This window comes from Triturus cristatus, chromosome 2_1 (genome assembly GCF_964204655.1).
Source record: "Triturus cristatus chromosome 2_1, aTriCri1.1, whole genome shotgun sequence".
Taxonomy (NCBI): Eukaryota; Metazoa; Chordata; class Amphibia; order Caudata; family Salamandridae; genus Triturus; species Triturus cristatus.
The window spans coordinates 684,808,335-684,834,795 of NC_140581.1; positions in this window are offsets into that span (position 1 = coordinate 684,808,335).

Here is a 26,461-nt window from a genome sequence, read left to right on the forward strand (position 1 = left end):
CTAACTATAACATGTGTGAAACCTATGGTTTTTTCAGTGAATTTGCAAGGTTTTTTAAATGCTAATTCCTAACTATAACGTGTGTGAAACCTATGGTTTTTTCAGTGAATTTGTACGGTTTTTTAAATGCTAAGTTACTTTACGCCATTCGTGGCGTGCGCGCCCAGTTAACGCAGTTCGTTCCGTGCGCGCACGGTGCGCTTCGCTAACTATAACATGTGTGAAACCTATGGTTTTTTCAGTGAATTTGCAAGGTTTTTTAAATGCTAATTCCTAACTATAACGTGTGTGAAACCTATGGTTTTTTCAGTGAATTTGTACGGTTTTTTAAATGCTAAGTTACTTTACGCCATTCGTGGCGTGCGCGCCCAGTTAACGCAGTTCGTTCCGTGCGCGCGCGGTGCGCTTCGCGCACCGTGCGTGCACAGTGAGCACGCGGTGCGCTTCGCGCACCGCGCGCCCACTTTACACAGTTAGTGCCGTGCACGCACGGTGGTTGTGCCCACGTTATGCGGGATGGGCCATGTACGCACGATGCGCTTCGCGCACCGTGCGCACATGGGGGACATATTATGCGCATCTTTGTGAAATTTATTCTTTGTTTATTTCTTACCTGTAATAAGCCATGCACAAATGGTGTCCTTCGGGCACCATTTGCACACGGGGTGGGGAGGGTGTGGATAATTTTTTTTTGAAAATTTTTTTACCGTACGCGTACGGTAAGCGTAATCGGCGATTTGGGGGTTGTTTGGGGACCCCTATATCAATGCTGGGTGGTTAGGATCTCAAGAAACTGCCTCTTTAGACATTTTTTGGCATCGTTTTTGCTGCCCAACTCAGAGAGCGAGAGAGAAAATGGCGGCCGCCGCTTCCTGGTTTCGACCGATTCGAATGTTTACTAAGATCTAACAGCCAATCAAAATCGCGCTCGCGCACGCCACCGTACGCGTACGGTAAGCGCACCGTTAGCGCACCGTAAGCTGGCTCAGATATATATATTGATTTAAAGGCTATTTTCTCTGAATCTACTGAACAGATTTACACCAAACCTACAAAAGGCACTTCCTTGACCTGAGGACTACCTCTCTGCCAAATTTCAAGTAATTCTGTTCAGCCGTTCGGGCTGTAGCTGTGTCTAAAGGTCCTATGGAAAAATGCATGGGAAAAACGCGTTTTGGGACCCCCCTTTTATCTCAGCCCCCGCTTGACGAATCCCCCCGAGACTTTCAGGGTAGGAGCAGAGCGTAGCGCCCCACCTATTTTGAAAAATTCGCGAGGATTCGTCGACCGGCGCCAAAGTTATTCAAAATAGAATGTTGCGGATTTCCTATGGAAACGTGGTCCTAACTATAACTACCTACTGGCGACCGCCAGTAGGTAATATATATATATATATATATATATATATATATATATATATATATATATATATATATATATATATATATATATATATTTGTATTGGTTTTACAGCAAACAAGAGCCTGTGTTTAACGGATTTCAGCCGTAAACATCAAAAGGTAGAATCACAGTTAACATACATCAGATTTCAGTTCGTGGGCTGAGATAGCAGTCAAAGGTGCATATCAGGGGCATCAGCATGTATAAGAGTATTGAACTATGTTTACTCCCACATTTGGGATGCGGATATGGGGAAACATAATGTACAGGCAGTGAATCTATCATTTCAACAAATCTAAGCCCGAGAGTACCTCCCTTTTCACACCGCCCAAACATCTCAACCACGTCGTGTCTGACAGTTCTATAGGCAATCCGTCTTGCCACCGCTCCCTAAGGGTCTGGATGCAGGAGTCAGAAGGATCCCAACTTAGAGCTAAGTAAATTACAGAGAATGCTCGTCTCGAGCAAGTCATTGTTATCATCAATTCTTATGGGTGATCTGCCTCACGCCACCTGCGCTCTCGATGGTCTGCCACAAGCATTTCTGTTGGACCGCCTCCAGCTCTGTTGAGTCTTCCAGGTCTCTTCTGTTGCCGTTTGGAGGGCATGCTGGTAGCCGTCTTGTGCTCCCAGCCAGAACCACAACTCTTGGGGTGTCAGAAAGAACAGCATCTCATCTGATACCACTCTCAACTAGGCAGGGAACAGCAATGTATACTTAATTTCCAGTGCACGCAGGCGTTGTTTCACTTCCTGAAATGAATGTCACAGTGTTTGCACCTCCATCGTGTAATCTGGGAATATTGTTACAGTGTTGTTTTCTATGGTCCAGGGGGCCTTCATTCTGGCCAGTTGTAAAATATTGTCCCCACCCTTGAAGTTGAATAGTCTCACCACCACAGGTCATGGAGATTTTCCCTGGGCGTATGGTGCCCAGGCACACTGTGCGCCCACTCCACAGAATAGAACTTAGAGGCCTATCCCCCAGTACCTGCTCTGCCAACCATGTTTCAAAGAATAAGTCTATACTTGGGTCCTCCGTGCCCGTGGGAAAGCCCACAACTGTGATGTTGTTGTTGCAGCAGCGCCCCTCAGAGTCTTCAGTCCTAGCCTGCAGGTGCAGGTGCGCCACCTGCCTCTGAAGGGTTGTGATCTGTTGTTCCATCACAGAAGGACGAACTGACGCTAATTCTGTTTCTGTCTCTTTTACTTTGTCTTTAATTTTTTTGTGATCTTCACAGAGGAACCTCACATCGATCATTAAAGATACCAGTTTGGGCTCCAGTTCTGTGAATTTCTCTGTATGGTACTGTAAGTGTCACTCCACAGATAAGTGTGGCATGTAAGGGGCTGGGTCCAATGGGGTGCATACAGCAGGTCCCTCTACGCCTCTTCCTGTTTTCATTTTTGACATAGTGACGCATCACCACTGACTTTGCACCTACCGATAATGGGGAAAGAGAAGGAGCATATTGTAGGCCCTCCCGGGGTCAGGGGGCACAGTCCCATTCATGCCACCGAGTACACCACTCGTCAGCTTGCATTGTAGAATACTCACGTGTCTAAAAGTATCGGTCTTGAGTTATCCTGTGGTAAATCTCAATTAAGGGAGATGCAAGGGAGATAGTCATACATCCACAGGCAATATTTGGAGCTTAGGGTGTTGGTAATCAAATTCCCACTATAGGAGGTTGCCATGCGGCGGTAATGTGCAGGCAAGCAGTGCGTCCATGACACACTGACAGCAGTGAGTGAGAAAGATCCACAGTCTCCAACAGCAGTGACAGTGTCACCCCCAGTGCTCAAGGCTTCTATAAGAAGCGTGGTGCACAGTGGTGCAGACCGAGTCTGATGTGGCCAAAAGCCTCACATTATATATTTTTTAAATGGTACATTAGGCCACTTTCATGGGTTAATGTGCATCTCCTGCTCATCAGGAGTAAGAAGCACAAGAGCAAGAAGATGCCTCAGGGTGCAGGGGGCCAACCTCAGCGTGGGACAATCGTGGTCTCAATCGTGCAGCAACCAATCTGAATGGCTATGTTTGCCTCAGAGAGCCTTTGTGTTTCAGCCCAGTGGGCAGTCCGACAGTTCCGACTGTTCTGCAGAGCAGGGGATGGGGCCGCCTGAGCTGCCTGGATTCCTATGTGAGTCCCCTTATGTCAGAGCCCATAACCTTCCCCCGGGTGCAAGAGTAGTGAGTGTCATAGCTGGAGCCCGGGGATGGAGGCTGCAGCTGCCATGCAGAGTCCACGCAGCTTCAGGCAGGCATCAGAGCAGGCACTGGTTGCCGATGACACAGCAGACGATGACAATGAGTCCACCACCACACCCGTTGCTGCTGGAGGAGCCTTTGGGCCTTCGGGGTCGAGAGGGGCTTGTCGCCTTACTGCAGGATACGGTGAAGGCCCCTGCAGCGCCTCCTATTCAGCGGCTCACATCCACCAGAGCCCCTTCACAACCACGAGCGGTGGTCGGGAGGAACATACTCGTCCTTCGGGGGTGCAAGCGAGTGAGTTCCGTGTCTGTGCTCCCACTTTGGAGAGGCATTAAGGCTTAAAAGTGCAGCAATCAGTCGGCGCTCGCTTTTAGGCAATCTTCCAATCCGCCATCTTGGACACGCCCCAAACAATTGTTAGTTTGAGCACTGAAAGTATGGAATAATAGGTCTACTTTAAATGCTTATGATGACAAAACAAAATCCTGGAACCGGAGTAACTCATGCCCCGGACAGCAAAACCATAGAGACAAGTTCAGATTGTCTTTTGTTGTAGTGTCAAAAGCTGCCATTAGGTCTAAAAAAATAAGGGCTGCCGGAATACATGCAAATAGGGTAAATATAAGAATCATGTTTTGCTAAAATTAGGCTTTGGACTCCCTAATATCTTAATAAAATCCTAAGGTTGTTTTTATGGATATTTTTCAAATCAGCACTGATGGAGAGATTGTCAGAAGCGTCCTAGATACTGCAGAAGTGGCCTGCATGCTTGAGCCTTTCCACAATGAGCCTCAGTGTGCCCTCTCACTGTATCAGTGTAAGGTCACTTTTTGCTATCCTAAGGCACTGTTTCTCTCCACCTCTGTGATGCCAGGAGGATGGTGAGTGGGCGGACAAGGCAAGGCAGTGTAGTGGAGTATAGAAATAAAAATTGATGGATGGAATGCTTGACATGATCTCAGTCACTGTTAATTACTAGGGCCACATCTAAGTCCATTGTTATTTTGCACATCATGCCACCTTAGTTTCGAACCAGCCATATGCAAATCAGTCTTGACCCTGCTCCAATAGAAAAAGTCCTGCCCAAACTGGCAGGCTAGGTTCTCTTTGAACTGGAACACAAGCAATCCAAGACTGGTTTCTTCCTGATTGGGGATTGTCAGATGGGTGCATCTTGGGTCCAATGCCACAGTGGGCACGGGAACCACATCTGGGCATACCCGTCTCGCTTAGGGCTTCAAAGTGCAGTAAATCAAAAAGTGATGGCTGGAATGCTTGAATTAATGTTAGCCATTGGGCCAAAACCCAGTTGATCTTTATTTTGGACAACATGTCACATCAGTTTGGACCCAGACATATGCATATTAGTCTTGTCCTGCCCAGTCAGGTCCTCCTTGAACTAGAACACAAGCAAGCAAAGACCAGTTTTGTCCTTATTGTGTCTAGTCAGTCAGATGCAACTTGGGACCAATGGCACACTGTGCCTGGGACTGACATCTGAGCATGCCCATCGCACTGAGGTATTTGAAAAGCTTATGAATGGAATGCTTGAATTAATCACAGCTACTGGTGATTACTCTGGGCTGCAACTCAGTCCATTGTTATCTTGCACACTATGCCACCTGAGTTTACATCCAGCCATCTCGAATAATTCTTGACCCCGCTCCAATAGGAACATTTCAGCCAGAACTGCGAAGCCAGGTCCTCCCTAAAATGGTACACAAGTAACCCAAAACAGGTTTCGCCCTGATTAGGGCTTGTCAATCGGGTGCAGCATCTCAGCCACTGGTAATTACTTGGGACTGCAACCCAGTCCATTGTTATTTTGCACACCATGTCACTTCAGTTTGGGCCCAGCCATTTTCAAATCAGTCTTGACCCTTCCCCAACAGGAGCAGTCTAGCTTGAACTAACAGGCCAAGTCCTCCCAAAACTGAAACACAAACAACCCAAGAACGGTTACGCCTTCCAGGCAAAACTGCATTACACAATTTTGAAATGCACACAAGTAAAGTCTCTAGCCTTGCAGGCAAGGCAGCTTTACATTACACTAAATATAGGCACTAGTAGAGATCATATAAATTTGGAACTCCAATTAAGTATGATCAGTGAATGTGTCTGTTTCTTGTATTGTAGGGCTTTCCATGCGACTGACTAAGACTTATTGTATTTCCGTCTCTTTGTTTTTGACCTAAAGGCAGAGGCACAGTTGCTCTGACTCTAGATAGAAAAACTCCTTACCTTCATCACACTGGTAGTATTAGGGTCACCAGAAAAAGTAAATCCTGCCAATCCGTACATGGGAGTCAGTGCTTAATTTGAGCCAGTGGTTGCAGGTGTGGCCCACCGGTACTTATTTTTGGGAACAGGCAGTTATTTTTCTTCATCAGTCCTTCACCCAAAGCAAGAGAGGGAAAACCTCAAAGGGGGAAAGAGAGAGGAATTGAAAGATGGAAAAACAGTGACAAAAGGAGAAAGCAGAGGTTGTTTGGCCTGTACTTTACCTTTCATCTCACAGTATCATGCACTACTATTCATTTTGGTTCTGAGGCAGTACCCCTATGTTACTCCACAAAACACCACCAATGTACCCGTGTTACTCGTATACCTACTTCTCTTTTTTCATGTGGTTGTTGTGCACACAGCTGTAGCACACTAATGACGTACCAAGTTTTACTGATGCACATGCCTGTTATCTATCCTGTTTTTCTTTTCTAGGGACTGATCATGAGCGGCTTTCATCATTACGCTGTAACCACAGTGAGGGTATACAGGTTATTGCCCTGATCCATATGGAGGGAATTTATTTATTTTTTGCCTCACATGCACCTCAATTTTAGTTCTGGTCCTGAAGAAGCGCAAACGACCCTTATGGCGATAGAGGTGCGAAACATGTTGACCTTTGACCAACGACACCCGGGCAAAATATGCCATAAGGGGAACATTTTATTTAGCAGTTAGATTCTGCTAAGGGTACATCGGTTTTACACTGGCTGCATGATGACCCTTTTTTAATCTCCCACATTATTGCACACACTATCTCCACCCTCGGCAGAGGACCCACTCTCCACACACCCGCACGCATCATCCGGCAGTCCTTAAAAGATCCCTGATAAAGTGACCCTTCGGGGGGCCTGTAGGGAAGTGCAGCGCCGGCCCTAGGAGGAGCACTGCTCGATGATGAAGCATGACATCCTATGGGCAGGGGCGGCTGGTGACATTTGAAAGTGGTGGGGCGTAAAGTGATTGGTATACTTCACCGTTGTGAGCGAGCGTAGCGAGCGAGCCCGAACCCCTATAAGGAGGGTTCGGGGGGGTTCTCCCCCCGAGAAAATTTTGAAACAAGAGAAGAGAAATGGTGCATTTTCAAGCAAATTTGAGATGGCATGATGATGTACGAAAACGTGCATTTGCTTCAAATGTCCGATCCTGCAGCAGCACACTTACAAAGCCCACACATGACAGTAACTCGATTCAAGGCCCCATTCTCCCGATTGTTTTTTTTTACATCTCCCACTTTGCTCTTCTGAAATGTTGGCATGTACGAAAACGTGAATTTGCTTTCCAATTTCCGATCCTGCAGCAGCATGCACTTCCAAAGCCCACACATGAGTAACCCGATTCATTGCCTCCCTCTGCAGTTCTTTCCTTTGCGACCCCTTCTTTCCCATCCTCCAGCCATCCACCCAGTGACGCTTTTACTCACTCACTCGCATACTCGCCCATACAGTTCCTCGCCCTACCCATCCATTCGGTGGTCACACATCCACCCTTGAAATGCACACACCTAACCAATCACCAGCCATTCCTTTCCACGGCCATGCATCCTTCCATTCACCCACCTTAGTATTCAGCTACCCCGGGTCCCCTCCCTGTATTCACCTACCTGCCCTTACAGTCCGCAGGAAAAATGGGGGGGGGCAACTTCATAAAGCAGCATTGGTGAAATAACACAATTGCAATACTTCATACAGCCTGCTGAGGGAGCCAAAGTTCACAAGGGGACCTCACACCAATCTACTAGAGATTCTGTAAACAAAAATCTGGACATGTAGTACTTTTTATGCAGATATTCTCCGAGACGGATTTACTATCGGTTCATATCCTGCTGCTTCCTAATACCCTTTGAGCCTTTAAAACTGGATAACACAGACACGCCCCACAACCAGCCGAGCTATCCTTCAGGATGGGGTGCACTAGCAGCATACCTCCACTTATGTGACGTCATCTAAGTTATATCAGTCTTACTGGTTCACTCTTAGGACATTTTATATGAAGTATTCATGGCATGAAAAGGAATTAGTTCAGGTAATGAAATGCTGTCAGGTGAGACACGAAATACTTGCAGCACAAACGAGCCGTCATGCCAAACAGGAAATTGTGACATACTTCAGCAATAAGCTCCACTCTTTCAGCATAAAGTTCACCAAAGAATCCTCTGTAAAAATACTTTACACATTTGTACATGTTCTCCCGAACATTAGTTCAAATTTTCTGAAATAACATTAACTTTATCAAATACCAGCTAGCAGGGTTTATCCTAAAGCATCAGTTTATTTTCTGAAAAATTATTTTCCATTTAACCAAGTTTGCTGTTTTTAGTAAATAAAGAAGTTTTCAGCAAACACGTCCTGGCCTTTTTCCCCAAAAGTACGTATTGCTTGACCTGCAACTGCATGTGATTGGTTAGAGCAGGGGACTAAAGCAGGTGAAAAATATTTTCTCTTCACAGTGAGTGTAATTCTTAGGGAAGCAAACCTTTCCAGCGAGGCTCAGTGGGGTAACTAGACATACTGCCACCCCGGCTGACCCCTCCTTGTGCCTCCCGATGCAGGTACGAGCGGTGGGAGGGTGTGGTGGCCAGCGGACGACTTGTCGCGGGGGGATGGTGGTTGCTCATCTCTGGCGCCCTCAAAAAGAGTGCCACTCTGTGCGGAACGCACCCCTTAACCCCCCACTTGGCATGCCACCGCCGAGGCTGAAGACTATATTTGAGTGGGCGTCCATGGAGCAAGGCACGCTAACGAATACCCATCAGTGAAGGCACAAAATCCAAAATCTAAAGCTGTATTGCATTTAACATTTGTCAGTGCTGGCATGCCAAAGTTTCGTGACACTAAAAATCAACAAGCATAGACAAACCACTGTCACTGTGTTCAGACATAAGCCACAGTGATTGGCCATAGTTGCGCGGCACCCAATGCAGTTTCGTCGTAGGCTGCCGCGCGGGGTCTGAGACTGTCTCAGGCTCTCAGCCAATCCAGAGACGCTGCATTAGCAGCGCCTGCCCTGGATTGGCTAAAGAGCACGGATAGGGCTCGCCCGGGTACCGAGAGAAGGGGCTGCTGCATGAGGCAACCCTCGGCCTCTCGGCCCCCTTCTCTCAGTAGTAGTACATGGCAGACAGTGCGGCGAATGCGCATGCTCGTGCTTGTCGTGAGACAAACTTGAGCATGCGCAAATACATTGCGACTGCGAGCCGGAGCCGCTGTCAGTCACAGTGTCAGTGCTCGCCCCCCTGGCCCCACCCCCTTGATGTCCCGACTCCCGGCCGCTACACAAGAGCTGAGCTTAATTGCCGGGTGGATTTGCTGCCGCGTCGCGTGCGTTAAGTGGGGCTCCGCCCCTGCGCCCCAATGGACGCACCGCCACTGCCTACGGGGTGTGTGAGGGCAACAGATGACAAAGAGTGCTCTTCCATTAGCAGAGTGGGTCCTTCACCTAGGATTTCTTTTCACTCTTCTCTCTTTTCTTCCTTTTGGGTATAGGTGACTTTCTGCGCCTGGCCACAGGAACAGTGTCCTTTATGGGATTACAAGTGCTTAATTTGAGCCAGTGGTTGCAGGTGTGGCCCACCGGCACTTATTTTTGGGAACAGGCAGTTATTTTTCTTCATCAGACCTTCACCCAAAGCAAGAGAGGGAAAACCTCAAAGGGGGAAAGAGAGGAATTGAAAGATGGAAAAACAGTGACAAAAGGAGAAAGCAGAGGTTGTTTGGCCTGTACTTTACCTTTCATCTCACAGTATCATGCACTACTATTCATAGGGAAGCAAACCTTTCCAGCGAGGCTCAGTGGGGTAACTAGACATACTGCCACCCCGGGTGACCCCTCCTTGTGCCTCCCGATGCAGGTACGAGTGGTGGGAGGGTGTGGTGGCCGGCGGACGACTTGTCGCGGGGGGATAGTGGTTGCTCACCTCTGGCGCCCTCAAAAAGAGTGCCACTCTGGGCGGAACGCACCCCTTAACCCCCCACTTGGCATGCCACCGCCGAGGCTGAAGACTATATTTGAGTGGGCGTCCATGGAGCAAGGCACGCTAACGAATACCCATCAGTGAAGGCACAAAATCCAAAATCTAAAGCTGTATTGCATTTAACATTTGTCAGTGCTGGCATGCCAAAGTTTCGTGACACTAAAAATCAACAAGCGTAGACAAACCACTGTCACTGTGTTCAGACATAAGCCACAGTGATTGGCCATAGTTGCGCGGCACCCAATGCAGTTTCGCCGTAGGCTGCCGCGCGGGGTCTGAGACTGTCTCAGGCTCTCAGCCAATCCAGAGACGCTGCATTAGCAGCGCCTGCCCTGGATTGGCTAAAGAGCATGGATAGGGCTCGCCCGGGTACCGAGAGAAGGGGCTGCTGCATGAGGCAACCCTCGGCCTCTCGGCCCCCTCCTCTCAGTAGTAGTACATGGCAGACAGTGCGGCGAATGCGCATGCGCGTGCTTGTCGTGAGACAAACTTGAGCATGCGCAAATACATTGCGACTGCGAGCCGGAGCCGCTGTCAGTCACAGTGTCAGTGCTCGCCCCCCGGCCCCACCCCCTTGATGTCCAGACTCCCGGCCGCTACACAAGAGCTGAGCTTAATTGCCGGGTGGATTTGCTGCCGCGTCGCGTGCGTTAAGTGGGGCTCCGCCCCTGCGCCCCAATGGACGCACCGCCACTGCCTACGGGGTGTGTGAGGGCAACAGATGACAAAGAGTGCTCTTCCATTAGCAGAGTGGGTCCTTCACCTAGGATTTCCTTTCACTCTTCTCTCTTTTCTTCCTTTTGGGTACAGGTGACTTTCTGCGCCTGGCCACAGGAACAGTGTCCTTTATGGGATTACAAGTGCTTAATTTGAGCCAGTGGTTGCAGGTGTGACCCACCGGCACTTATTTTTGGGAACAGGCAGTTATTTTTCTTCATCAGACCTTCACCCAAAGCAAGAGAGGGAAAACCTCAAAGGGGGAAAGAGAGGAATTGAAAGATGGAAAAACAGTGACAAAAGTAGAAAGCAGAGATGAAAAGGAACCTGAAAGAGTGAGATAAAGAGCAAGGGAGTGCCTGTGGTGGATTAAAGAGGCATGGGATGTAATTAAGATTATGCAGCATTGGCATTCAACACCCTGACCTTCGATGATGCGGGCCAAAGGTTTTTAGGCAATTCTTTGGGCATTCACACTTTTTATAATACAAATTAAGCTCTGAGGCAGTGTATTTCAATCAAATGTTCCATGTGACCTGTTGTTGTTCCAGCAAAATGGTGCTCGTCCTAGGACCTGGACTGTGACCTGAAGACAAATGTTAATTTCCACCCATGTACCACCACCCGTCTGCTGCATGTTGTGCTTGGCAGTATAGGGACCAGAGGTGCAGCTTCAGGGGGAGTTTGGGGTGTTATACCCCCCTAATAAATGTATTTTGTAAAAAATAGTTGGATAAAGGTGCTTTCAGTCAGGTATGGTGCGGTGTCTGTAGGATTTCACTAGGACTTTTTACACACACAGACAAAAACATAAATACACTGTCACACCTCCTCTGTTTGGAAACAGTTTAAAAATGTTGGTTATTTCCCAAAATAATATGTTTTCTCTCACTTTGTACCCCTATCAATCCATACTACTCTCCCTTTCTGCTGACCCTTAAGTCCCTCTAGTGCACCCTGCTCGTTGTATAATGTATTTTAACCTTATGTGCCAGCGTGATTGTTGGGAAATCTGAAGCTCAAACCCCCCCTCCACCCCAATTTTTCTGACCAAGCTACGCCCCTGATAGGGACACATAGGTAGGTACCTGTAGAGTTAAAGATCCCCATAGTGATCACCTAAATAGCCCATCATCAGAAGGATTATGTATGTTGTCTAAATCGCTTGTAACTAAAGAACATATTTGTAAGAGATTAAAAATGTTATTGTATTCCATTCGGCCAGTCGAATATACACTTCTCCGGCTGGGATAGGGATGAATAAGCTCATTTGCATGTTGATTATACTAATTACCCGGCCTAGCTATTAAGCTTTCTCAGTAAAACTTTTACAAACAGGAGCAGCAGTGGAGAGGCTAATTACTGAGGTGTTGTTCTCTGGAACCACTTGTTCCAAACATGGAGGCGTTGCCCGCCTCACAGCTATGCATTTTATGTAAGAACCAAGCTTTTAGCCGGAAGTGAAAACTCAGCGATTCAAGTGGGATTCAAGATAAAATTGGCCTTAATTTAGCTGTGTCCCGCCTGAAATTATCTCTGTTTCAATAGAAGTCAATGGGGAAATACATTTCACCAATTGTTTTTTCAAAATCTCCCTCTTTCCTGTTCTAAAATGTTGGCATGTAGGCATCTTGTAAATAGCAGGAGAGTGGTGTGTTAGTTTAGCAGTCTTAAAACGAATCACTCTGGATTTGATAACAATATTACTGCTAATAATAATCTCTTGCATTGACAAAAGCTCATTTATTAGAGAATTATAAAAAATAATCATTTTTAACTTGTATTCTTTACTTCTCTCACTCTAATACCATATCCCTCCAATGCCAGAAATATATGAATGTACTTTTTTTTCAGTGTTGTAACTTTTACTTGTATTTTCTTTTTTAATTGGAGGCCGCCCGCGTTTTTGTAATTCAAGTGAATCAGGTTAACTAACAATGTATTCTTCTGGGTGTCAATTAAGTTCATTTTACAAGAACTAAATAAATCTACCTCAATGTAGCATTCAGCAATTGTTTACCTTATGTTCCTCTTTATAGCTGACAAATACTGCCAAATGCCTTTTCCCTGCAAAAACAGAGCAAGATTTTGTAGATTCCTCACTGACAGATCAAAATATGTTTTATGTTTAACACACTGTACAGTGGACCATGTATTACATTTGAGGAAGCAAATTACAATTTTCTTGATGAAGAGAATTTAAGCAGCTATTTGCCTTTGAAAAGCCATTTGTTTTATCAAGTTGTCAAACTTGAGCTAAATTGTTTGATATGAGATATGAGAAAGCATATAAATAGACGTTAATCACAACTCGAGCTTTCACGCTTTGATCACACCTCCTGAATTGTACTCTAAGGTCTTTTTCTGCATTGTTTCATCACTGTCATTGAATTTATTAGTACATCGAAGACCAGGACCAATAGCCCATAATAAACAACCATGGCAAGGTATACTGTCATGAGTTGTGTAATTAGCACACAAATATATTACATATCTCAGGCCACCATCAGAACTTATCTCATTTACTCAATCTTATTACATGGGTATTCCAGCTCGATGATCAGGCAAATAACTTCTTTATTCAACACAATGTTTCCAATAGTAAGATACCATTAGCCTTTTATCAGTGTCCTTCCAAATACCATTATTTTTGTTTCCAATGTATTCTTTGTCACCTTACTAGATTTACAGTATGTATATGCACTATAATGGACATTTGTTCATATTCACCAGGTAGGCTCCCTAAGGAAGGCAGTTAACACGTTTCACATCTAGCACAGGCAGGAAAACCCTTACTTCCCTAAAAGTACTGTAAGATGACACAACTAGAGACTGGAGAGGATTAGCACCAGCATGCATGACCTGGATATGCAACGTAACAACAAATTTAAATAGCATGGATTATTAAGGCTTACTTATGAAGTTTTAGAAATGGGGGGTCTCTAGTTGACAGAGGTATGTACCTTTGTGCAAGTAGTGACCCTTGCTTCTAGTCAGGGTAAGGGGAATACACACTTTAGATAATCCCTGCTTGCCACATGAGTAGCTTGGCACGAGCAGACAGGCTTATCCCAAAGGCAACGTGTAAAGTATTTGTACACAAAACACACAGTAACACAGTGAAAACACCACAAATGGATAGCACACCAGTTTAGAAAAATAAAGTAGATTTATCTAAACCAAACAAGACCAAAATGACAAACATCCAACATACATATATCAAAATAGAACTTAAAAACAGTTACTTGCAGAAATATCACTTGTAGAAACCAATACCTCCATTTGGGGCTATTATGATGTTGGGACAGGCATAAATCCAAAGTATGGTGCCGACCGCGAGTTGCGGGCTACCTGCTACGGAGTCAAACGGACCCCCAAACAACAGTACCTTGGAAAACGAAGTCTATATACGATGCAGGGCGTTGTGGAGGTGAGGCATCAGTGCCGAGGTCAAAGTCAGTTACCTGATTGCCACGGGAGAGTTAAGGCCAGTGGCGTAGCTAGAGCTTCTGGCGCCCGGGGCTATCTCTCAGATTGCCGCCCATGGCCAGTAGCAAGGGGCGGGCGGGGCTGGGGAAAAAGGACGGCGAGCAGCAGGGGTGGATTGGCAGGGTTTAAGTTACGACACCACTCTCTACTCCACTGCAGGTGAAAGCAAAGGTCGGAGCTGAGTTTGCTACGTGCTTCCACCCACTATTTTCTTAAGGTGAACACCATTCACCCTGCCAAGAAGTTGGGCCACGCAGAAATATGCTGAACTTGTCCCGGTATCATTTTCAGACTCCTGGACAAGTTACACTAATTATGAGATCCTCCGCTGGCTTCTTGTGAGGCATAAAAGAGCCTAGTGATTGTACACCATTCTATCTACTCTTTCTCTGCTCTTTGTATCAGGGATACACTTTAATAATACAGCCCAATATTAACTTTGCACGCCACAAATACAAATTTGCTGAATGTCCTCAGGAATAAAATAGCTTCCTTTTGGGACAGGGCCTTTTAATTTGCATTGGCTAGAGAATGACCTTCCCCTATTGTGCATAAAAAAACTTAAGACTTGTATGTAATCTGTATTTTATCATTTTGATCTATAATTCTCTATGATTTTCCTTGTTTTTATTACACTGTTTTTTCCTATTAAGTTGTTCTATAGTGCCAGGAATCCAAGTTGTACATGCTTGTATTAATAAACCATAGCATAACATCAAATGTGAACTGAGCTCTCGGAGAGCTGTCAGCTGCTATTTGCTCTCCCAATTCTCAGCTCGCAGTTTTGAACTGAGCACAAAGAGAACTGTGAACAGTTCACAGCTCACTGAGTGCTCAGTTCACAATTGCAATAAGCGTTTTGAAAGAGCTATGGGTTGTTCTCAGCTGAGGGAATCCTGAGGAGGAGGTCATGAGGGAGAGCCCAAGAAGTGTCACTTGCCTGGTACTCCCACCTCAGAAACCTCCAATTCCCATCAAAGGGACATTACAAAGAAATATACTCTATTTTGAGAGCGATAACATTTAGAAAGGGATTTGGAAAGAAAATAATGTGTATTAATGAGCCCTTGTAAGACTAAGGAGAGATAAAGGAGGGCCCTGAAGCAGGCCTGGCATATAAGTAACAATCGGGCGTGCAGTGGCCCACCCGAATGTATCCTTGGCCCAGCCGAATAAAAATTCCTGTAACCGGGCCTGTTGGGAAGAAGCACTGTGCGGCAACACGTACGTCACGGGTTCAAATACCGGTAAGGTGGGCAAATCGTTTGAATCTGGGCAGAAGTAACTATCATTCAAGCACCTTGGGACAATTTTCTGTTTGTGCGCGATATGACGACAGAACATTTGCGGTCACCCAAAATGTGACTAAACATGGAGCCGAAAAAACTATTTCATCCACACACTTTTGCAAACAATCCCATCTACCCCAGGATAAAAGAGTATCGCGCGCCACAAGGAGAGGCCCTTGCGTATTCCCGCCATTCTACGTTCCACTCCATCCATTCAGTGCAGAATGGTTTGATTTCTCACAAAAAGTACGCACCGTTATCGCCATTGGCTAAATCTGTGACTTGAGCAACACCACAGGCTATGTTCAAATTATGACTACGACTGCCATGATTCCAAGCACAAGTTCAAGTGATATGGTCAAATGCTATGTGGCCACACTTCCAGCTTGTCTTGCCTTTTTGGCCGCATTCTAGGAATTGTAGTTGCGTTGTAAACATTGAAAGTATGTGCCCAAAATATTATCTTAATAGCCAAAACTGGTTGGCGGTATCGCGCATGACAGGCACTAGTTGGTACATATACATTTGAACTCTTATAATTTAAAATTTATAACGCCGTACATAACAAGTGTTATTAGTGCACTAGTCAATAAGGAACTCGATTTATCGACCCAGAAGTAAATATAGTGTGGACCCCGAAGTGATTAATACTAATCACCTGCTGATAATACAGACGAGCAGAGAATTGTAGCGCGCTGCAATGATGCATTTTACTCAGACAATGTGCGAAGGGCCTGCATTCATGCAAACATTGATCAGATCAAATGCTCTTTTGGACAAGTTTTGCTGTTTGCTTTTAAGTAAATGGATCAAGGGGGTTGCTTGTGTCAATATTATATCAACTGATGAACCAGGGTAAAAAGGGATAACGAACAAATTCCAAGGTGCAACCTATGTTCATAAACCATTTTATGCGAAGGTTTTTCAGAAATAAAAACAGAACACAAAATAACAAAACAAAAACTGATTATAAAATTATAGGAAAGAAGGAAATGAATTTACCTCAAATGTATTTTCATCTTTCACATTTTTACAGTTGAGAAAATATATTGTTTACATTTCTTGTTACGCAAACACGGCAAATCAGAGAAAATTCAGTATGCCCCACATGCAAAAACCTGTGTGTGCTATGGACTGCGATAACTCCTGTTTGCTCAAACGCTTGAACGCCATTGGCGACGAGGCAGTCACCCGCTCTGCTGTTCACATACAGTGGAAGAGCTGCGCGCTCAACAGACATCCAATGAAAGCACTTCTTATGCAGTAACACTGTGGTTAAGAGAAAGAAAACAGACCTGACATCCGACCCCTGTGAAATACAGACAGTGTCTGCAGCAGATCTGCATTTCCCAGCACGAGACTCCTCCACTCAAAAGAGAGCGCACGTGGTGGTGTGCGGCGTGCGCGACAGTGTGCATCACCGCTGCAGCGCAGGGCTGGCCAAAAATTATGCCCAGGGCCGTCATTGGTAGCGCTTGACGCTTGCTACAAGATTGACGGCCCTGGGACTCACATAAACAGTACTCCGGCGCCGCACCACCACTAAGTTAGGTGGAGGTGGTGCAGCATTTTGTGTGGAGCGGCTTTGCTTGCAGTAGACACCGCGGGGCTGGCCAAAAATTGTTCCCAGGGCCGTCATTGGTAGCGCTTTACGCTCGCTACAAGATTGACGGTCCTGGGACCCACATAAACAGTACGCCGGGCCCGGCGCCGCACCACCACTATGTTAGGTGGAGCAGCATTTTGTGTGGTGCGGCATTTGGGTGCAAGCAGGTGTGCTTGTACTTACAGTAACACGTGTGGTGTGCTGGCTGCTCAGCGACAGCACCAGTGCCACGCAGCTGCCACGCAGCTGCCGCTGGCCACCGAGAAAATCGTGCTACGCCACTGATTTCACTGCGCCACTTCTACGACTTGACTGCATCACAATCCTTCCGCCTGCTTCAAGCAGGCGTAAGGACTGACGCAGGGCCTTTCACATGGGACTCGCCCATGGGCAATGGCACATTGCTAGAGTTGCCTCAAGTTTCTGACACACTCCAGCAATGCATCATTACTGTGCCAACAGATACGTCAGGATTCCTAACGTATCTGTTGACTCCTTGGGACATGGAGCTCCATACAGTAAATACGACGCATTCACGGTGTTGCAAGGAGGATGCAATGAAAAGTGTTGCATCGCTGTTTTTAACCCGCGATGCCACACTTTTCATAAATGAGGCCCTAAATTATTATCAATGGTTGTTTACAAAATGTACCTAGAAATGCTGCCTTTGTCACAGCTTACCCCAAAGGAGTGCTGAGGGGGAACACACTATACCACGTCTAATTACATTCATGTGTGTTTACTTTTCAGCAGTTTTATTGGACAGAAGTGCTTTAAAAAGAGCATTTAACACATATTTACTGAAAGTGGCAGTGTCCCTTGCTCACTGTGCTATAAAATGTGCCGTTTCCAATATATTATTACAAACAGTTGTAAATATAGAATAATAACACTTAAAAAAATACTGCAAAATGTACAACATTCTTTAAAATCTCACCATATTATGTCTTTTATTAAAAGATATTGTGAGGGATCGAAACCCATGCCCATCACCGAGACTCAAGTGTTGTTATTGGGCACCGTGCTCCCCCAAAACACCTCGCTCCGGCTACGGGCTGTTTCTGCACCATCTTCCCCTCTGTCTGCACCATCTCCACCTCTGCCTGCACCATCTCACCATTTGCCTGCACCATCTCACCCTCTGCTTGCACCATCTCGCCCTCTGCCTGCACCATATAACTCTGTCTGCGCCATCTCACCCTCTGCCTGCGCCATCTTACCCCTGTCCGCACCATCTCTCTTTGCCTGCAGCATCTCCCCCTCTGCCTGCACCATATAACTCTCTGACTGCACCATCTCACCCTCTGCCTGCATCATCTCATCGCACCCTCTGCCTGCACCATCTCCCCCTCTGCCTGCACCATCTCACTCTCTGCCTGCACCATCTCTCCCTCTGCCTGCACCATCTCTCCCTCTGCCTGCACCATCTCTCCCTCTGCCTGCACCATCTCTCCCTCTGCCTGCACCATCTCACTCTCTGACTTCACCATCTCACCCTCTCACTCTCTGCCTGCACCATCTCACCCTCTGCCTGCACCATATCACCCTCTGCCTGCACCATCTCTCCCTCTGTCTGCGCCACATCAACCTCTGTCTGCGCCACATCACCCTTTGCTTGCACCATCTCCCCTTTGCTTGCACCATCTCCCCCTCTGCTGGCAGCATCTCCCGCTTGCCTGCGCTACATTACCCTCTGCCTGCATCATCTCACTCTTGGCCTGTACCATCTCTCCCTCTGCTGGCACCATCTCACCCTCTTCCTGCACCACTTCCCCCTTCCCTGCATCATCTCGCCCTCTGAGGGCACCGTGTCCCCCCTCTGTCTGCACCAACCCCCCCTCTGCCTGCACCATCTCACCCTCTGCACATCTTCCCCACAGTCTGCACCATTGCCCCCTCTGTCTGCACCATCTCTCCCTCTGCCTGCACCATCTCACCCTCTGCACATCTAGCCTCTGCCTGCACCATTTTCCCCTCTGCCTGTCCTGTCTCCCCATCTGCCTGCACCATCTCACCCCCTGCACATCTCCCCCTCTGCCTGCACCATCTCCCCCTCTGCCTGCATCGCCTCCCCTTGTGTCTGCTTCTCTTATAACCCTTTTCTTTTTACCTTCTATCCACCCCCACCGATGCTTTCTGTCTCCCAGTTCACAGCTCTTCTCAATGTGACTGAAAATAAACTCTCGTGAAATGTGCTTTGAATTTGTGCACGCGACCACCGATGCTTTCTGTCTCCCAGTTCACAGCTCTTCTCAATGTGACTGAAAATAAACTCTCGTGAAATGTGCTTTGAATTTGTGCACGCGACAGTAAGTGAAAAGTTTAAATAACTCACACTCACCCTCACCTTCACTCTGCCTTCGAGCACACCGCAGGGACTGGGGAGGACTGGTCAGGCAGGGAACAGGAAGCGTCTAAAGGGAGGGGTTTTATGGAGAGAAGTGAAAGTTAGGCATGGAGCTTTGCTTGCAGTAGACACCGCGGGGCTGGCCAAAAATTGTTCCCAGGGCCGTCATTGGTAGCGCTTTACGCTCGCTACAAGATTGACGGTCCTGGGAACCACATAAACAGTATGCCGGGCCCGGCGCCGCACCACCACTATGTTAGGTGGAGCAGCATTTTGTGTGGTGCGGCATTTGGGTGCAAGCAGGTGCGCTTGCACGTACAGTAACACGTGTGGTGTACTGGCTGCTCAGTGACAGCACCAGAGCCACGCAGTTGCTGCCGGCCGCCCCGAAAATAGTGCCGCCTGGGGCGGACCGCCCCCACCGCCCCCCCCTAGCTACGCCATTGGTTAAGGCGTTATGCCCACAAGGAGGTGACGTGTCAAGTCAAGAACAGGGGAAGACATCGGTGCCAGTGAAGTTGAAGAGCTCCTGAAGTCACCCTTGTTGGTTATCCACTCCGCAATAACAGGTTGCAGGCGCTGGCGGTGACAGAGTCAGTGCGAGTGCTGGCATCGGGAAGGCCAATAACTGCAGAAGTTGGCAGACATCAGAGGGCGTCAGAGCTGCAGTGCATGCGGGGCGGTGCATTATACACTTCACTAACAATGCCCCCGGTGCAGGTCGCAGCATCACTGGCTGCGGCGCTGATGGTGTCGGAGCTGTTTTTCTTGCTTTCTTTAACGTTCTTCCAGCTCCCAACAGCAGGAATAACCTTCAGAGGCCCAGAACTGAAACAGGCACCTCCTGGCTGGTCAGAACTCCCAGAAGTGGAGTTCAGGGGAGCTGGTGGTGAAGTCTTTGTGTCCCTGAGACTTCAGAAGAGGAGGCCAGCTCACACAAGACCTTGGAGATTTTTCTTCAAGCAGGTTCACAGCAAAGTTCAAATCTTTGTCCTCTTCCTTGGCAGAAGCAGCAACTGCAGGCCAACTCAGCAAAGCACACAGCAGAGGGCCAGTACTCCTCCTTACAGTTCTCCAGCTCTTCTCCTTGGCGAAAGGTACTTTGAGTTCAGAAGTGATCTAAACCTCAGGGGTTTAAAGTCCCATACTTATACCCCATTTTGTTCTCTTTGTGGCAAGGGCCTCTGAGCCCAGTCCAAACCAGTTCTGTTCTCTTTAGTACAGCATCACCACAGGAGGTGGAGACAGCATTGTGCAGAGGAGACACTGCCTATTCAGGTGTAAGTGAAAGTCCTACCAATCTAAATGCAGCCAAGGTCTATTCAGCTCAGCCAGGAGTCACCCAGGAAATGCAGGACACACCTCAACCACCTTGTGGCTGTCTACAGTGGATGCAAGCCCTGGGCACACTCAGCGCACTTTACTAGGGGCTTATTAGTAAATCAAATACGCCAATCATGAATAACTAATCATGATAACAATTTAGACAGGGAACACCTACACTTTGACACTGATCAGCAGTGGCAAAGTGACCAAAGCATCTAAGCCAGCAAAAACGAAATCTAGCACAGCATCAAAAATACAGGAGGTAGAGGCAAAACGTCAGGGGAAACCACGCCAAGGATGCCAGGTCTAACACGTGTTCCCTCCAGCTGAAAAGTGGGGAGAACTACCCACCCTCTTTAGAGTTCTCATCACTAAGGAGAGAGGATGTGGTCTAACGGCTAGGGTGGTTGACATCAAATCTGAGGAACCAGGTTCGAGTCTCTACAATGATGCTAAACATGCTGATATTCTGGGCCAATCACCTCATCTACCCGTGCCTAACAAGAAACAAATGTGTCCTTGTAAAACGCAACTGGTGCTCCTGTAAAGCGCTCTGATACCTTCGGGTTAAGTTCGCACTATATAAAACACCAGAAAAAAGAAATTACTGTGGAAGAATCTGGACTGTCCATCAGCATTGGCGTGTTCTGTACCATCGCGATGTTCCACCATAAAGTCCATTCACTGTAGGGAGATGGACCACCTCAACAGTTTTTAGTTATCACCCCTTATTTGCATCAACCATCTGAGGGGCCTGCGGTCTGTCTGAACCCGGAAGTGAGTCGCAAACATGTAGGTCCTTAGCTTCTTCAGAGCCCACACCACAGCAAAAGCTTTTTGCTCAATTGCACTCCACCTCTGTTCCCTGGGAAGTAGCCTCCTACTAATGAAAGCTACAGGTTGGTAGAAGCCCTCATTATTCAATTGTGAGAGAACTACACCTACACCATGCTCATAAACATCTGTCTGCACAACAAATTCTTGGGAGAAATTGGGTGCCCTGAGCAAGGGCATCCTGCACATGACAGTTTTCAAGGCATCAAAACCGGTCTGGCAGGCATCAGTCCAGATCACTTTCCTTGGCTGCTTCCTTGAAGTCAGCTTTGTCAAGGGGGCAACAATGGTCTGTAGTATCCAGTGAGACTTAAGAAGGCTCTCACCTCTGTCTGGATCTTGAGGGGCTCCCAAGACAGAATGGTGTCAATCTTAGGTTGTAGGGGCACCACCTGACTGCTTGCTACCAAGTGTCCTAAGTACACCACAGACCCCAGCCCTATTTGGCACTTGGTGGCCTTGATAGTGAGGCCTGCCTTCTGCAGACTCTCCAACCCTTCACAGAGGTGTTGTAAGTGTTCCTCCCAGCTGGAGCTAAACACAGCAATTTCATCCAGGTAGGCGGTGCTGAATTCCTCCAGCCTGGATAGTACCTGGTTGCCCAGTCTCCAGATTGTGGCAGGGGTTCTCTTCAACCCAAAGGGCATGACACAGAACGGGTAGTGTCCCTCTGGTGTTGAGAACTCAGACCTCTCTTTTGCCCCATCAGTTAAGACAATCTGCCAGTACCCAGAAGTTAGATCAAATGTGCTGAGGTACCGGGCAGCTCCCAACTGATTAATGAGCTCATCAGCTCAGGGGATGGGGTGTGCATCAGTCCTGGTGACTGCATTGAGCCCACGGTAGTCCACACAGAACCGTAGTTCAGGAGTGGCGCCGGGTTCAGCAGCTTTTGGAACTAAGAGCACTGGGCTAGCCCAGGGGCTGCTGAAGGGCTTTATCACCCCTAACGTCAACATCTTGGAGACTTCTTCCTTGATGCTAGCTCTGACCTTGTCAGCCAACCTTTAAATCTTGTGTTTTACTGGTTAACCGTCTCCAGTGTCCACATCATGGAAACACCAATTGGTGATTCCTGAGGTCAGGGAAAACAGGGAGGTGAACTGTCCCAGCACCTGGTGACAGTCCCGCTGCTGCTCTGGGGTCAGGGTTTTAGAGAGTTCCACACCATCCACCGACCCATCATGTTCCTTGGCAGACAGGAGGTCAGGAAGAGGTTCGCTCTCCTCTTTCATTCCATCATCTGTAGCCAAGAGCATAGTTACTTCAGACCTCTCAATGTGAGGTTTGAGGCGGTTCACGTACAGGACCCTAAAAGGGTTCGTACGAGTCTGCAATTTCACCAAGTAGGTGACTTCACTCTTGTGCTCCACCACCTTGAATGGCCCAGTCCTCTTGTCTTGGAGCACTCAAGGCTTCACTGGTGCCACCACCCACACTTTTTGGCCAGGCTGAAACTCCACCAGAGTGGCATTCTGGTTGTACCAACGTTTCATCTCCTTCTGGCTGGCTTAAAGGTTCGCCTGAGCGAACTACCTGAAGCGCTGAGTCTGGTTCCTGAAGGCCAGCATGTAGCTCAATGCATCCTGGGGAGTCTTACCGGGAGTTTTCTCCCAGCCCACCTTTACCAGACTAAGAGGTATACTTGTTGCCGAAGGCTGTCTTGGGTTCCAGTGGCCCCAAAATGTCAATGCTCACCTGCTCGAAAGGGGTGCTCACCGCAGGAAAAGTCGGGGAGGGAGCCTTACACTTATTGCTGCTTGCCTGGCAACTCTCACAAGATCTATAATGAGTGTCCATGTGCCTTCACATTTCGGGCCAAAAGAAGTGGGTGGCAAGACTGTTAATGGTCTTGTCGCGCCCTAAATGTCCTGCCAAAGGCACATCATGAGCTAGAGCCAGCTGGAAGATCCTGAAGCACTGGGGTACTACCAGCACGCAGGTTGACCCAGGTTCAGCAACCTTAAGCTCACTGTAAATGAAACCATTCTCCCAATAAATCCAATGTGAGCCAGTTTGATCACTGGCTGCCTGGTCTGCAGCCACACATCACACAGGGTACTCCATCTGTGCCTTGCAGAACTCCTCCCTGGTACACCCCCTTCCTGCTGCCAATGGGTCAGCTCAGGCAGATCTCCTAGTTCAGCCACTTGCTCCCCTTTAAGTTCCAGGGCATCCCCCTCAAGGTCTGCCTCTTCCTGGACATGTGGGATTTCTCGCATCCCCTGCCCTTCAACTTTCTGTCAGGCACCTGGGCCACTGTTTCAGGCACCAGGTGCTCTTGATTACCCTTATTGGCTGTCATTGACCGCGTGGTTCCCACTAAGGAAGACCCAGCATCTCCAAATGAGCTTGGCGTTCCACCTCCCTCCAAGGGGAACTCTCCAGGTCATTGCCAAGCAGACAGTCAACAGGCATGGATGGACTCACTGAAGGAAGTGATCGGAAATGGGCTACCCGGGTCACTCGCGACCACCTCTCGGCCTTCCCAGAAGTGAAGAGTCGGGACGACAGTGGAGAATCCAATCTAACACTTTTATTAATAAGTACACTGCAGTGGAGCCCGGTCTGACCAGCCTCATGGGATAGCTGTTGAGGGACTGACTTCAGAACACTTGGTAACACGAAATAAGCCTTCTAACAACTCCCCAAGACCCGCCCTTGGTGGAAAAATACAGCTTGGGCAAAGAGTGAACAAAGAAGGAACAGAGGGATGAGCTACCACCTGCAGAATGGGTACACATTATCAGGCTCCCAAGGTCATCTTGCTTGGTCTCAGCTCTCTCTAGTGTCGGAGCATAACTATGTCCAGGGATAGGCATGCAAAGCTGACTAAACTATTCTCTCCGTGCATCTGGGTTCCAACCCTGAATAAGATAAGAGGGAATTACTGAACAGCATCTTTCTGCTGAGGCAAGCAGAGAGTGGGGGCACAGAGGTCGGGCTTCTATTACAGAGTATCATGGCGGCTACATGGAAGGAAAATGGCGTCTCAGATGCTAACTTTAGCCTGTACAATGTTAGAAGGGGCTGGTCACAAACATTTGCAATAGCAATAAATATAAACTAGCTACTTGAATGCTAACATAACACAGTATACGATATGGGGGACGGGGAAGTGGCACATTCAATTCTAACAGACCCTCCTTTTAGCATTCATAGCTAAATATTTGTTGTTGCTATCAGGTAAAGGTCTTTACATTTCTAATGGGGGAAAATGGGCTACATAAACAACAGTTAAACATTCGGGTGATCATCAGCAATGTTAGATAGGTACACATATAAATATTTAAAAATGCCCTCATCGATACACATCAAATCATGAACAGCCTGTACCATCATGGCGGAGGGCTTAAATGTTTGCTCTTGAACTCTGGGCTGGGGTGTTAACTTTTGTATGCAATAAGTACAACAGGCGGGAAGGCAATTATTGCACAGATGCACAGACAACAAGTAAATACAACACCTGCAATGGCTACTAAGAATAAGAGTATTTTCCAGACCCAGGTCGCTATAAGTCTCAAAACCACCCAGACAGGGACAATGTTCCATTCTCCTGGTGTATGTCAGATGCTAGTCCGTGTAACTTTTGTATTGCTGCATAGACATTCGGAGCATGGTCCGGTATATACACACAGCAACTACTACCGATGACGCGACAGGCCCCAACCCGATCAGCAAGGATGACGTCTAACACCATCCTGTTTTGAAGGGCAACGAGTCTTGTAGCCTGAAGCTCAGCTGTAATGTTGGTCAGTATGTCTGCTGTGGTGTTGATAACTCCTTCCACAACAACCGTAAGTTTGCGTATACTAGGTCTGTTATGCATGGGGCTTCAAAATGGCAAAATACCCTTCATGGCATCTTTTAATTGCTGTAAGGTAGTGTCAGTCTGATCTATGTCTTTCGTATCAAGAACGCTTTTTACTCGAGACAAATACACACACCTGCGTTGTAACCTGTGGTCTCTGTGATAATTAGATGGTGCTATATACACAGGGGGCAAAAGAAAGGACACGTAGCACACACCAGACCACCCCTAGGAAGCCATACATAAGCCCGGGACCCACAAACGAAATACATGTTGTGGGGCGGAAGCAAGGGTGGACTAGTTGTGTTCAAATCATGATTATAGTTGCAGGTACTCTCTCCTACTGGAACCCTTCCAAAACCTCGGACACAGAAACTAGTTGTTGTAATAATTACTGGTACTGGCATTGCCTTATCCTAAGTAATATTACACAATTGAAAAGACCTAAAATATTCAGTGACGTTAAATTCCTGGAATTCCATCATCTCATTCTGGAGCCATGTTACATTTTTTTTCTTTCATAAACATTCATGCAGGCATCAGGATGTAGAGTATCAGTAGTCCCATCCCATTTCGGGGTAAATCCTTGGTGAGTCGCTATATAACCCAATACAGCCTCATAATCAAGGTATGTCATATTCATTGCATCTGCATGATAATGGATATACACCATGGTGAACAACTGGAACCAGGCTTCACAGCTGGCCAAATAAGAGAGGGGCAGTGACAGTAACAGGTCATTGTTATGCATCACTGAAAGGAGTAAGCCACAAACCCAAAAACTGGTGACATTAGTGGTATGGTGAGCCAGATGGAGCATCTGCAGGAAGACATTGTCCACATAAGTCTGCCGGTGTCTTTTCTTATGAGGGGCCAAAGTGACAAATACATGTTCAGGGGGAACAGGAGTAGTACCAATCAGAGAATTAACAGGATGTCTTTTTTCAAGGAACCATATAATCCCTAAAACTGCTACCAAAGCAACAAAAACTATTATTAGGAACACTATCTTAGTCTTGGTGGGCCAGCTTGACCATGTTGTGCTATGTTGCTCAAAACGGGGTGCTGCTAAAGGATGTTCTTCTTCCATAAAAATGCTGCCAAAGGGGGACATTTTTATATATTCAAACTACCAGAGGAAAGTCTGTGCTATGGAGCCAGGTATAT